We start from the raw sequence: 13,993 nt of genomic DNA, 5'->3' as shown, positions 1-13,993 counted from the left end.
GGTGGATAAAGCAAGTTCGGCTGAGCGGAGGTTTCTCTTGGGGGCATGGAAGGAGATTAGGTAATTGAGGTATTTGGGTCCGGTGTTTTAGAGGGCTTGTAAGCTTGTGTGAGCAGTTTGAAGGTAATCTTCTTTTGACGGAGAGCCAGTGGAGGTTGCAGAGGTGTTGGGTGATGTGGTCATGTTGACGGGTGTCGAGGATAAGTCTGGCTGTGGTGTTCTGGATGGTCTGGAGATTGTGGAAGAGTTTTTTGTTGACCCCGGTATAGAGAGTGTTTCTGTAGTCCCGTCTGCTGGTGATGAGTGCTTGGGTGATGGTTTCCTGGAGTCGGGGATCCACTTGAACGTCTTCCAATGTATGAGTAGGGTATTAAAGCATGCAAAGGATACAGTGTTGATCTGGTGATTCATGGTGAGTGAAAAGTTGAGGATGATGCCAGGTTTTGTGCATGGTCCGTTGGAGTAGCTGGATTTCCAAGGGCGGGGGCCACTAGGTGTTATTCATGTGGAGGGGTGGCACTGAGTCTGAGGAATTCTGTTTCCTTCATGTTGAGCTTCAGGCAGCTGTTAAACATCCGTGTCGTAACAGCTTTCATCCCTTGTTAGAAATTGCACCTGGTGACACCGGGTTCCTTGGTCAGGGAGAGGACGATCTGAGTGTCATCGACATAGGAGGCAAGTTTGAGTCCATGGTTTCTGATGGTGGTTGCAAGGGGGGGCCATCTAGACGTTGAAGAGTGTGGGGCTGAGGGAGGATACTTGAGGTACTCCGCATCTGATCTCTGTCATTTCTGAGAGGAAGGGTGAGCGTCTTATTCTCCGTTCTGCCTGAGAGGAACGATCATATCCAGTCTAATGCTATTCCTCGGATGCTGGTGTCTTGGAGCCTGGTGGCTAGTGCGTGGTGGGAGAAGGGGTAACAGTTGTTGATAGGTCCAGGAGTGTGAGGGCTGCCATGTGGCCATGGTTGAGGAGGGCGCGGAATTCGTCGGTTGCAGTGATGAGGTCAGTGTTGGTGCTGTGGTTGCTGCAGAATCTGGATTGAGAGGTTTTCTAGGATGCTGTTGTTTTTATGGAGTGTGCTAGCTGGGTTTTGATGGCTTTTTCAATGACTTTGGTGGTTAAAGGGAGCAGAGACATAGGCCTGAGGTTTTGAGATCCATAAGGTCTACAGAGGGCTTCTTTATAAGGGTGTGATTTGGTGTGTTTCCAGTCATCTGGGAATGTGGCGGTCTCGAGGGAGCAGTTGATAGTACAGCAGAGCTCGGGTGCGATGGCAGTGTGGTAGATATGCAGCCGGCAGGGGTCAGTAGGTGCTCCGGAGTGAATGCTCTTCATTGTATTTAAGGTGTCTTCTGTGGTGAGAGGGCTCCAGGTGAGAAGGGTCTGTTGTATGGCTTCATTGGAGGGGGTTGAGGCGGTGTCATGGTCTCGGTCATTGAAGTTGTCGTAGAGCATCTTGTTCTTGAGGTGAAAGAAGGAGCTGAGTTTGTTGCAGAGGTCTTAGGAGGGAGGGACATCAGTTGTTCCACTGTTGGTTTTGGCAGCTTTCCTGAAGTGAGTGCCAAACAGATATGGCCTCAACTTCTTCAGGGACCAAACCACAACATAGGCTTCCCTCTCAACGGCACTCCATCTTTGTTCTCTGGGGATAAGTCACCTACTAATAAAGGCAACTGGTTGATCAAGGCCCTATTCATTTACTTGTCCCAACACTACCCCACTCCCTTGTTCTGATGCATTTGTCTGAACCACACATTCCTATTATGTAGTTAGGACCCACCAACACTGGTGTTGAACACATAGCATATTTCAGAGTGTCATAGGCCTTCTGGCACTCTGGAGTCCCAATGACTTTCTTCAGCAATTCTTTGAAGTGAGTTCTGTCAGGCTGTCCACAATAGTCCCATAGTTCTGAACAAATCTCCTGTAGTTCCCAGTCAGGCCAAGGGATGCCCTGACATGTGTCCTGATAGTAGGAGCTGCCCAACCCAAAATGATTTCGATTTTGGCCTGGAGAGGTTGTACATGGTCTCAACCTACCAGGTGGCTGAGGTACACCACAGAACACTGCCCTGTTTGGCACTTTCAGCCTTCACAGTCAGGTCTGCCTTCTGCAGTTCCTGAAACACTTCCTTCAGGTGGGACAAGTGGACCTCCCAGATGGAACTGCGCACACCTATATCATCCAGATTAGCTGCACTGACTGCTCCAACCCAGAGAGCACACTGTTGATCAGCCTTTGGAAGGTGGCAGGGCGAGTCTTTAAACCAAAGGGCATTACTGTGAACTGATAATGCCCCTCGGGTGTGGAGAATGGGGATCTCTCCTTTGCTCCTTCAGTGAGGGTAATCTGCCAGTAGCCTGAAGTGAAGTCAAGTGTACACAGGTACTTAGCAGCTCTAAAGTGCCAATGAGCACATCAGGTTTAGGTAAAGGGTGAAGCTCAGTCTTAGTGATTACATTTTATTCCACACAAAACCTTAACAATTCAATTCAATAAAATTTTTATTTCGGTTTAGTTTAAACCATAAAAGATACTCAGTAACAAGTAACACACCATAATGATAAAATACATACGAAAGAATTGTGCCTTTCGAAAGTACCGCTTTTTATCATTTACATAAAAAAGCAAAAAGGCAAAAAATTCACAATTTAAATACAAAATTCTAAAAACAAACGAGAATAAAAACAAGCATTGGCATAGCCAATAGGTCTCGCCTTTGGGACCGTATAAGTAGTTAGTTAGTCAGTCAAGTCAGTCAAAGTAACTTTATTTGATTCTTAAGAATCATAAAAGTTGACATGTATTGATAGAATAGTTCTTAAAAGAAAACCTATACAAAAAGACTGTCACAAAATACATGATCAAGCTTTAAAAATGTAAGATTGTGGCTAGTCATGCTGCACATTATCCTGGCTTGTAGGTATGATGATACTCGGATCATATCTGGATGCAATGGCAGAATCAAAATACAAGTCGGGCTAAGCACTGATTTTTAGATTACGCATTTTAAGCCACGTCCTTAATTACATTGGCCACGCCCCTTTGGGAGACCCCCCTCCAGTTTTTTCATCCCACTTAAAGGAGACTCTAGGAGGCCGAGGTCGGACAATCAACTGCTGATTTCTACCACTGCAGCGTTTTGTCTATAGGGAGGCGAGAGCATGCTCAGAGCTGTCCATATCTGACTCTCTGTGATGGGACCTCAATATTATATTGTGTTGTAATTGTACATGTAAAGCTCTTTTGTGAGGGTGGCTGAGTTTGTTTCTATCTGCAGGGAACCGACCCGTTATCAATAAGGCCCTACCTATTGCTCTATCCGTAGGTACTGCGCCTGGTGTCTCAGATCTGCAATTTAGTTGGCTGACTGGAGAAGCCTTTGCCTGCAGGGAGTTGCACCTCTGTCAGCAGGAAGCTGTCTGTCAATAGACATGGATGGTGCTGCCAGTGGCTATGGCAGGCTAAGTCTATAAAGATATTCTTTAGATGCAGAGAACTGCTCTTGTCTACAGGGAGTAGCCCTGACAGAGACTGCAGGAAGCTGCAACTTATTGCAACGGGGTGCATCTGGGTGCAGGGCCTCACCGCTGTGTCTAGTGAGAGATGGCTGCAGGAAGCTGGCAGTGAGCTTTCTCTGTATATGTTTTGTCTCTCCAAGGCTTCTCACAATAAAAGATGCCACACAAGAGAAAGGAGCACCAGTCACTTGCAGTAAGTTGGCGGTAAGCGAGCAAGGCATGAGAAAGGATGAGCTTAGGACAACGGCAGTACTGTTATGGTTGAGAGAAGATCAGACATTGAAGTCAAGGCAAAAGGAGAAGGTGGATGAGGGGAGAGAGGGTTCAAATCCTGTTCACCAAGTGTTAACCCTTCTTCAATCCTAAATGATCCCCTTACAGCATTATGGCCCACATGTACTATAAAAGTTTCTGAAAGACAAAGAATGGGTAACATTTGTTGATAGATCAGACCCTTTGTTTCTGCCATTTTACAAGGGGAAAACAACCCCCATATCCAAATGCCACCTTACTCCTGCACCTCCTTCTTACACCTATACTTTTACTACTCCAACCCTAACCCAGTCCCTTAATCTAACCTAACCTTTAACCCATACCTTACCCAACCTCCATCCAATCCTAATACTAAACCCTACTTCAACCCTGACCATCAGTTACACCTTCCATTACTCTTACGCCAACTGAGCCCTTCATCTAACCTTAACTATATAAATAATCTAAAACCATAACCCAATCCCAACAGTAACCATAACAACATCCCACATTCTAAACCACTAAACTTAACCTACATCAAAAACACTCACGTACGCCATACTTAACTTTTAGCCCAATCCTAAACCCATCAGGACACCCAACCCATTTCTTATCGTATAGCAATCTCAAGCCATACCTTACTGTAACTCCGAAATTTACCTCTCTAATCCATTTAACTTCTACACTTACCCGCCGTGAGGGCAACGGCTGCTGCTGCTTGGACTGGAGAAGCGCCGTGAGGGGAACGGCTGCCTCTCACAACGCCTGCAGCCACCGGGAGGTCTGGGCTGCACCTCCCAGGTGCCCCGGCGGCCGAGTAACGTCCCTGACGCCACCTTCGCGCCCGGAGGTGCCTGATAAGCGATTAGCGCCGAGCGCTCAGGGGGACATTTAACTTCTACACTTACCCGCCGTGAGGGCAAAGGCTGCTGCTGCTTGGACCGGGGAAGCGCCGTGAGGGGAACCGCTGCCTCTCACAATGCCTGCAGCCACCGGGGGGTCTGGGCTGCACCTCCCAGGTGCCCAGGCGGCCGAATCACGTCCCTGATGCCACCTTCGCGCCCGTAGGCGCCTGATAAGCGAGGAACGCCTCTCGCCACGCGAGTCGCACGCGGGAGCGCCCTCGGCTAAGCCCGGGCAAAGGGCGGGCCCTCAAAGGCCTGAGGAGACTGGGCTGGGCCAGGGACCCTACATCTTTTTATCTGGTACATATTCGTGAACTATCCAAGTGAGACTTTATTTTATTTTATCCGGGTGTATTTCACATGAGTGAGTAGCAAGTAGTGACTTTTATACGATCTGATATAAGATGTCTAAATCCAAAAATGATAAATCTGTAATAGGCCCCGGTTCCATCGACAATTATATGGTGAAGAAAGTAAATCAGATTAACAACAATAGACGTGCTTCACTAGGTAAGGGGACTCTGACAATGGAATTGCCAGAGTTGTCTCCACAAAGGATGACCTCAGATGTTGAGGCAAATATGAGTGGAGTCGCCAGAGCAGATCCGCAGACGCCCACTACTGTGACTGTTGAGGTACATACAGTACAACACGCCCTGACAAGCGAGGAAACAGGCGATGCGAAACTGCAGGATAACACATCAAAAACGGGGGAGAAAACATAACACTAAAAAAAAGGATTTGGATGGGAAAGATAGTAATAGCCTTGTCTTAAACCCCTTTGTGTTCACAGGAAATAATGATAGTGGACTTAACTTAAATACCGAACAGTTTGCCTCTCTTATTAAAAATCTAGAGGTTAAATTTGTATCGAAATTAGAGGAGATTATTAAACCACTGACTATTCAGATAGAGACACTGGCCCCGGAGGTGGCTAGGTTGGGCGGCCTAGTGTCCGCACACTTGGCTGTACCCACCAGTGGTAGAACTGAGGATGGGGGAAGAGTGCAGAAAGTGGCGAACACTAAAGACCATCAGAACACTCCCAGTACTGTTGCAGTAGTCTCTACTGTGAATGAGGCATTAAGTACCCCCGTCGCCCCAGCTGTACCTGCCTTGCTGACACAACCCATTCTAGCCACACGAAGTGGACTAGTTCCAAGGCCCCCCAGGAATAACTGATACTTGAACCTACCCCCTGATTGTGCACCGTTTGTGGCGGTATTGACCAATGTTCCATCTTGTGGCACACACCCCGCATCACCATATGATGAATCCCACGCCTCACTGAAAAATAAGACAGTAGCTTGGCTTAATAAAAATTGTGGCTTTCCTACTCACTATTCAGATCAGATAGTGGCAGTAAGGAGGGTGAACTGGGTGGGCCCGTCCAAAAAGTTAGAAACTGGGGATTGCATTGTTGTAAATTTTAAACATCCACAACATGTGGCAACTGTCCTCTTAAGAGCATCTTCACTAGTATATAATGAGAACAGTATTTGTGTGCGCCCTCTGGGGTACTTTTACGCACATCTGTGCAAACCTACCCCCCAACAAAGGATGACTAGGCGGGTATTTGATCCACAGACCCCAGCCATGGATACACAACTTATATATAACATCACTAATCCATGTGGGCCTGTAAACATGAATGAAATCCACAATATGACTACTAGTGCGGGACGCTACCATCATGGATATAATGTCAACACACAGAATAGGTATGATGCTCTGTCGGGTCTAGAGATGTGTGATTGACGGGAGGTACCTGCGGCTCAGGGCACTGTGGCCTCAGGAGAACCTATACTCGTAGATAATTTACCGGACATAGAATCTGGTTGTTTTGTTGTTTCATGGAACATTGCGGGTTTGGCTGCCAAAATGGCTGATGAGAACTGGGTTAACTACATCAAACAATTTAAGGTCATCTGTCTACAAGAAACCTGGCTGGTGGAGTGTGATTCTTTCCTGGAAGGGTACAAGGCTTTTTATGTGCCAGCCACTCCATCATCTAGAGGCAGACCAAAGGGCAGACTTGTGATTTTTGTTTCCATTCTACTCCCTTGTAAAATGCGTAGAATTGAATTTCAGTATACTGGAGTCAATCAATCAAAGCATTTATATAGCGCACTACTCACACGGAGGGTCTCAAGGCGCTTGGGGAGGGGGGGTCCGCTACTGCTCGAACAGCCAGGTCTTGAGCTGTTTCCTGAAGGCGAGGTGGTCTTGGGTCAGGCGGGGGTGTGTCGGGAGGGAGTTCCAAGTCTTGGCGGCCAGGTAGGAGAAGGACCTTCCTCCTGTGGTGGCTCTTCGGATGCGGGGGATGGCGGCGAGGGCGTGGCCGGTCGATCGAAGCTGGCGTGTGGGATTGTAGAAGTTGAGGCGGCTGTTGAGGTATCCTGGGCCTTGGTTGTGTAAGGCTTTGTGTGCGTGGGTGAGGAGCCGGAAGGTGATTATCTTGTTGACCGGGAGCCAGTGCAGGTCTCTCAGGGGTCCGGAGATGTGGCTGTGTCGGGGGATGTCGAGGATGAGTCTTGCTCAGGCGTTCTGGATTCGTTGGAGTCTCTTCTGGAGTTTGGCAGTGGTTCCGGCGTAGAGGGAGTTGCCGTAGTCCAGTCGGCTGGTGACGAGGGCCTGGGTGACCATCTTCCTGGTCCCGGTAGGGATCCACCAGAAGATCTTACGTAGCATGCGCAGGATGTTGAAGCACGACGAGGAGACGGCGTTGACTTGTCTGGTCATGGAGAGGGAGGAGTCCAGGATGAAGCCCAGGTTGCGTGCGTGGTCGGTTGGTTTGGGAGCGGTGCCCAGGGCCGGGGGTCACCAGGAGTTGTCCCAGGCGGAGGGCGAGGAGCCCAGGATGAGGACTTCAGTCTTGTCTGAGTTCAGTTTCAGGCGGCTGTTCGTCATCCATTCGGCTACGTCTTTCATCCCTTCGTGCAGGTTGGCTCTGGCGGTGGCGGGGTCGTTGGTGAGGGAGAGGATCAGCTGGGTGTCGTCGGCGTAGGAGATGATGTTGAGCGTAGGAGATGATGTTGAGTGGCGGGCTTGGTTTTATATGGAGAAAACTGTCGGGCTGGTTTGGTGAACTTTTATAATGCAACCAACGATAGTGAAGGCTCTAATCAAATATCTGTACTAAATGCTTTTATTACTACTTCTATGAAAGATTTTAGTCATAACCTTATGATTATGGGAGATTTTAATGTGCATCCTTGCGGTGATCCTTTGAAGAAATGTTTATCAGACTTATTTTGTGAACGCCTGGAAGGTTTACACATGGAACATACAGTGGATGGGGAATTTTGTAATGACCTAATGAATAACTTTGACCTCTCATTGGCTATGACACTTAGGGACCCGTCAAAATGTTTTGATATTCCCATTTTCAAAGGGCATGGCAGGGGCACTTTCATTGATCATATGTTAGTCTCATTGACGATGCAGACTTTTCTGGATTCGTTCAGTATTGAGCAAAGCGAATTTAGTGACCATAACCCTCTTATAATTCGTTTGAAAGGACCTTGGGTCAACAAGGGAAAGCAGTACCACACCTCAGGTAGGCTGTGTACAACAGATTGGAGGCGGCGACTTAAATGGTCAATGGTTACCCCAGATCTTCTTTACAAAAACATCGTGGAGAAATGTACTGAAGATATTAAGAATTGTACACATGAGTGGGGAGACCCTAGGCAGGTACTTATTGCATATCAGAATCTGGCGGAGAAGGTGTCAGAAATGATGACGGCCCCCGCAAAGAACCTGGTGAAAGGGGGTCCCAGGTGGTTTAATCACGATTGCTCTAAAGCTGCACGTAATCTCAGGACTGCCCTGTCAGTTACCCCGAGAAATCAGGAGGGTGTAAAAATGTGTCGGAAAGAATACAAGTCTGTTATTGCTTCCCGCAAGGAGTTTTTAAGAAAAGAGGCTTGGGATGAAATACTTGACCCCTCCACCTTAAATTGTAGCACTAAATTCTGGGCGCTAGTTAAAAGACAGTTCCTGGCGGACGATCCGGGTGATGGAATAGAGTGCTGCATAACAAGGGAGGAGTGGGAATCTCATTTTAAAAGACTGTATCATTCAGTGGACCCTGTAATAGTTGATGTTTTACCTTATGCTAGGGGAAGTATAATAAAATTTGATAAAAGTGAGGTCACGGATGCCATAGAAGGACTTACAGCTAGGAAGGCCCCAGGACCTGATGGAATTCCACCGGATCTTTATAAATCAGACCCTGGTTTTTGGGCACCCATCTTGGTAGCTGTATTCAATGCAGCTGCTATAGTGGGTTGTCCCCTGTCCTGGGGTTTATCAACAATTGTCCCTGTGTTTAAGAAAGGAGACAAGGGCAGTCCTCTTTGTTATCGCCCGATCTCACTAATAGATTCAATGGTTAAGATCATGGGGAGGATCTTACTGCAGCGTATATCGAGTTGGACGTCTGACAATAATATTATGTCCATCTCCCAATATGGCTTCTGCAGTGGCCGTTCCACCATAACCCAGTGCCTCAATCTCTTCCTCATACTGAGCAAATATACTGTTGTGCAGAAGGGAGCCGTTCACCTCGCCTTCATTGATCTGTCATCAGCCTTCGACTGTGTCAACAGGGGTAGGCTATGGCAGACCATGCGGGAAAAAGGTGTGGACACAGGGATTGTGGATTTTCTGGTGGACTTGCACAGTAACACCAGTGCAAATGTTAGGTACACAACAAATGGGGAAACCACTGGTAATTTTAACATCAAAAAGGGAGTGCGCCAGGGTTGCATCCTAGCTCCATTTCTTTTTAATTTTTATATTAACGATTTAGATGCAGCACTACAGGAGGTACAATCAGATTGCCCTAGAGTCGGTCGGCGGGGTATTCCTGTACCTTTATACGCAGACGATGCGGTTTTAATTTCTAGAACGGAAAAGGGTCTCCAGGCACTTTTGAATGCTTTTAATACTTTTATGACCAACAGAGACCTTTTGGTCAACAATTCTAAATCATATATAATGCATGTTGGCCGACAACCGAAAAATAATTTTATTTTTAAATTAGATGATGTTCTGATCCCCATCACTCAAACATTTTCATATTTAGGTGTCGTATTTGACACAAAGCTCAGCTGGGGCCCTCATTTGGCAAGAAAGAAAGGGGAAATGACAAGAGTAAATGCCTCTATTTTTAATTTTGCCGCAAAACTGGGGAAGAAGCCAAATATTGCAATGATGAAACTTTATAATGCAAAATCAATAGCTACCGCTGTATATGGTAGTGAGTTATGGGGTTATGTAAGAGGTGATCAGTTACAGGTCACTGAAAACAACTTTTTAAAACGTCTCCTGTGTGTCCCAGCCAGCACATCAAATTTAGAGGTACACGAAGAACTGGGGACACAGTACCTATCTGATATATTTGCGCTAAGACCACTGACATGTTGGGTAAAACTGTGGTTAAACCAAGATACTCTGCTTACCCACTTGATTGTGAAAGATCTTGTGTCCCAGGATAACTCAATGTGTGTGCCCTGGCTAAAATACCTGAAATCCTGCTTTCTGAGGCTTGGATGTTCGAATCTGTTTGAAAATCCATGCGGGATTGTAAAGGGAGATGTGACAGCAATTAAGCGGGCTTTTCATATGGACAGGAGGGCCCAAAGAGAAGGGGAAGAGCTCATGAAACCTAATGTTAGGAAATATGTTATGTTGAAAACCTGTGACACCATGGAACTATACCTAACATGTACCTTCACTTCTCATGAAAAGTTTTTGCTGACGAGATTTAGGTTCAATATTTTTCATCATCTTTTAATTAGACCTAAGTCGGATATTTTTAATAAAACTGTTGCTCCCTGTGGCTGCGACGGGAAGTCTCCACAGGATATGCTCCATTTTATGTAGGTTTTATGAATACCCACGTAGATGTTACCTTGTTGCTCTTTTAAAGAAACTAAATTTTAATCAAATAAGACCAGCACTTATGTATTTACAGCTTTTGCACAGTGACAGTGTTCTTCAAGTAATAGAATTTTAAAAATTAACTGTTAAATTAAGAAATTGCCTGGACCAGTGATTCTACACCTTTGATGGATGTTGAGCTCAAGTACTGAAAGAATTTATATCATGTTGTAAACACAGTATTAACTGCATGTTATTGCTGATTTTGCCTACTTACTCATTAATATGTATATAATGTTTGTTTATAAATGTGATTTTTAAATATGAAATGTTCAATGTATTTTATATGTGCACTTTTGTGGTTTGAAACAAAACCGAAATAAAGTCTCCATTGAATTGAATTGAATACCTCTCTAACCCAATTTCAATTTTTTCATAGGGTACTTTAACTTTTCTTCATTTTTGTCTACTTTTTTTAATTCAAAATGGCACTACTCACAGCTTCAACATACACCAGAAATCTAAAGACATTATTATTACCTGCTCAGCTCACTCCTAACAATTTCCATGAGAGGAGAAAGTGTGCTTCCTGCACACAAGCGAGAGCTAGAAAGTTTTCGTACTTTTTGTTCAGAAGATCAAGCATTATATACTGAAAATGATTCATTTTCAAATAATATTTTTTTACTACCCTGGCGTGGATTCTAAGCGCTTCAGCTCATAACGCGGCCGAAGTCTTTCAAACAAAGAAAGGATCGATATACTTTTTTCTCTTACGAAGTGTGTTCATATTTAGAGTTAGAAACGGGGCTGTAAACATCCTCACATGACAATAAAGGGTTTGCGTTGGGAGAGGTTTCCTGTCTGAGAACATTCTCTTGCAACCTCAGCTCAGCTATAAAATGTCACCTCATATTTACATCCCACCCCGCGCCTCCTGAGTTTGCCTCCAGCTCCGTCAAACGTGAGATAACGGGCTTCAGGGGCTTGATACCGCGGCAGCAGCCAGGGCTTCCCTGTCTGTTGGCGAACAGGGGGACCACCACCGGAGATGAGCAGGGAACTTACAGCAAACGGCCACCAAGAGCCCGAGTGGAACCCCCGCCTCCTCAGCTGCGCCGTCTTCCCAAAGGTCCCAGGCGATGGAAAGCTGCTACAGTTTCAAGTTCAGGGAGGTTTGGGAAGGACCAAACTCGGCCACACACGAGAAGCAGCCTGGACGCCGTGAGAACTCATGCAAGTAACAGGTCTCTCCTCCCAGCACTGCGCTCCGCGGCCAGAGTGCAAGGCAAAGGGTGCAGCCTCCCCCGCTCCTGTCTCAGGAGGAGGATGGGAGGCCCAGGGAGGGGTGATAACCCTCGCACGTACCCATTCCGTGGGTACCCAACAGCAACTCCCCGGCCTCTCCTCCCCCTGAATGCCCGTTTGCCATTCTTGGAATAAAGTCAGCCAACAGTACCGGTTATTAGTGATGGTCGTTGTTGGCCGCAGTTGTATTAATAATAAAAACACATACTGGTTATGCAACTTCTCATTTGCGAACTGTACCCATCAATCATACATGTCATATACAACTCATGACACCATCTTGTGAGAACAGGTGTCAGACTTTTGTGTCCTCCTCAGTTCGTAAATGGCACTGTACAAAAACCAGCTCCTTGTCAGTCCGTGGTGTTCCCGTGGTTGGTCGCCCACGCCTTCTGCGTGTCGTGGAGGGGAGCTTTTCTCACTGGAGTTAGGTCCCCAGCTCGCTACCATTTGCGCCCTGCCGTCCGTCTGGGTCTGGGCCGCGAGTGCCGTCTCCCCCTGCTACTCCCCTCCTTGGTGCGGCCACGTCACCCTGCCATGCGGCATCCAAAAGTGAGTGGCCCTCTTCCTACACACCGCCCGCCGGTGTGTTTCCTTAGCCAACCATTGTAGGACTTCCGCCACGCCGCAGGGAGGCTCACGTCTTTCTGCGGCTCCCCTCCAGCCCCCTGGTTCGTGGCTTCTCATCATTTTTTTTTTTTTTTTATCTACAACCTGACAGCACCATTGCACCCCACAGGTTGTCCCAGAAGACCTTCATCCCTCTGTCAGAGAGGTGCACCTCGTCCTGCCCATAAAGCTCCGGGCGTCCCGGGTAAATGAGGCCGTGCCTGATCGATTCCAGGCCATTGGTGGAGCAAAACTTGTGCATTGCGATGTTCAATTTTCTCTTTGCATTATCCACCTCCTTGTTGGAGTCAGCGCCTCTCCAGTGCCTCCTGCTGACCATTTCCGACCAGACCACCGTTGTGGGGCCCAACCCTGTCGTCGCCTTGGTGAGATCCCTTTGGATGGCCTGCCCCACCGCTTTGCGCCCCAAGCCGCGTTAGGTCGTTGCCGCCGAGGTGAATGATCAGGACGTCCGGATGCCAGCCGAGTCTGCCAGGAGGCCGTCCAGAGTTGGCAGGAGCTGCTCCCATCTCATCCCTGGTTGCCCTATCCAACCGATGTATGTCGCTTTGGGTCTGTTCGCCGCTTTGTGCCCCGAATGCCGCCACCAAGACTCCATTCTGGACACGAATGAATGTCCCACCACCCAAACCAGCTGCGGGCGTCCCTCTGATGAGAGAAGGAATTCAGTTAAGGTGGCTTGCTGCGCACTGGGTTTGTTGTCTGTAGTGTGGGGGCGTGTAGGAGGGGGGAGTGGCCCCCCTGCCGTGCGGCATCCCAAAGTGACTGCCCCCCTCCCCCTTCTTCCATTTTTTTTTTTTTTACACTAGATGTGGCCGTATATATGACTTGTAGGCCCTGGAACGCCATCTGCCCACGGCCTGGATCCTGTCCTCCGGCATGCCATGCTGCGATGCCGTGGTTGCCGCGCCGATCCTGAAAGAGTGCGGGGAGGCCCTGGCGCATCACGGCCGTGAATTGAAACCTGCTCAGGTTCCTGCCATCCTGATGCTTGAAGAGGGGGCCCTTGCCCGCCGGGCGGGCCCCCATGTATTTGAATAGCCAGCATACCGCACTGAGCCGGGCCTCTGGAATGCAATGCAGTCGTATCGTCACCCCTTTTCGAGCCTTGTCCGTCTTAGACTGCCTTAATGTGACCTCTACAGCCCTTTCCAATGGTTTGATGTCCCTAGCCTGCAGGCATTGCTGCGCCGGGTCTGTCTTGTTGGGCGCCATTATCTCGCTGATGCGGAAAGCGCCAAAGAAGGCCATGGTGAATGCAGCCCTAAATAGCAGTAGCTCATATTTGTCTGAAATGATTCCTACTAACGCGCCCAGGAGCTGGCCCAGCTTGCCAAAGTCAATGGGGCGCCTGCTGTCTGTCTTTGTCCCCTCAACTCTCCTCCAACCCTTCAAGGCTGTCTTTAGGTATAGGGAGGCCGTGGGATCCTCCCCCGTGTAGAGCTTGGCAAAATGGGCAATGGCGGAAAGATGGGCCTGTGCCC

At 47.8% G+C, this 13,993-nt stretch overlaps 1 protein-coding gene across 1 annotated transcript in view; it reads right to left on the bottom strand.

Annotated features, from left to right (window-relative positions):
* LOC144792835 (uncharacterized) overlaps positions 1–11,842 on the bottom strand; it is a 148,290-nt gene extending 136,448 nt beyond the window's left edge. Inside the window, exon 1 of the mRNA XM_078668032.1 lies at positions 11,640–11,842. The gene's annotated coding sequence lies outside the window, so the exon portion shown is untranslated. The remainder of the gene's footprint in view (positions 1–11,639) is intronic.
* Between the last annotated feature and the right edge of the window lie 2,151 nt (positions 11,843–13,993).

Source organism: Lissotriton helveticus, chromosome 11 (genome assembly GCF_964261635.1).
Source record: "Lissotriton helveticus chromosome 11, aLisHel1.1, whole genome shotgun sequence".
NCBI classification, from domain to species: Eukaryota; Metazoa; Chordata; class Amphibia; order Caudata; family Salamandridae; genus Lissotriton; species Lissotriton helveticus.
This window is presented reverse-complemented; position numbering and strand designations above follow the sequence as displayed.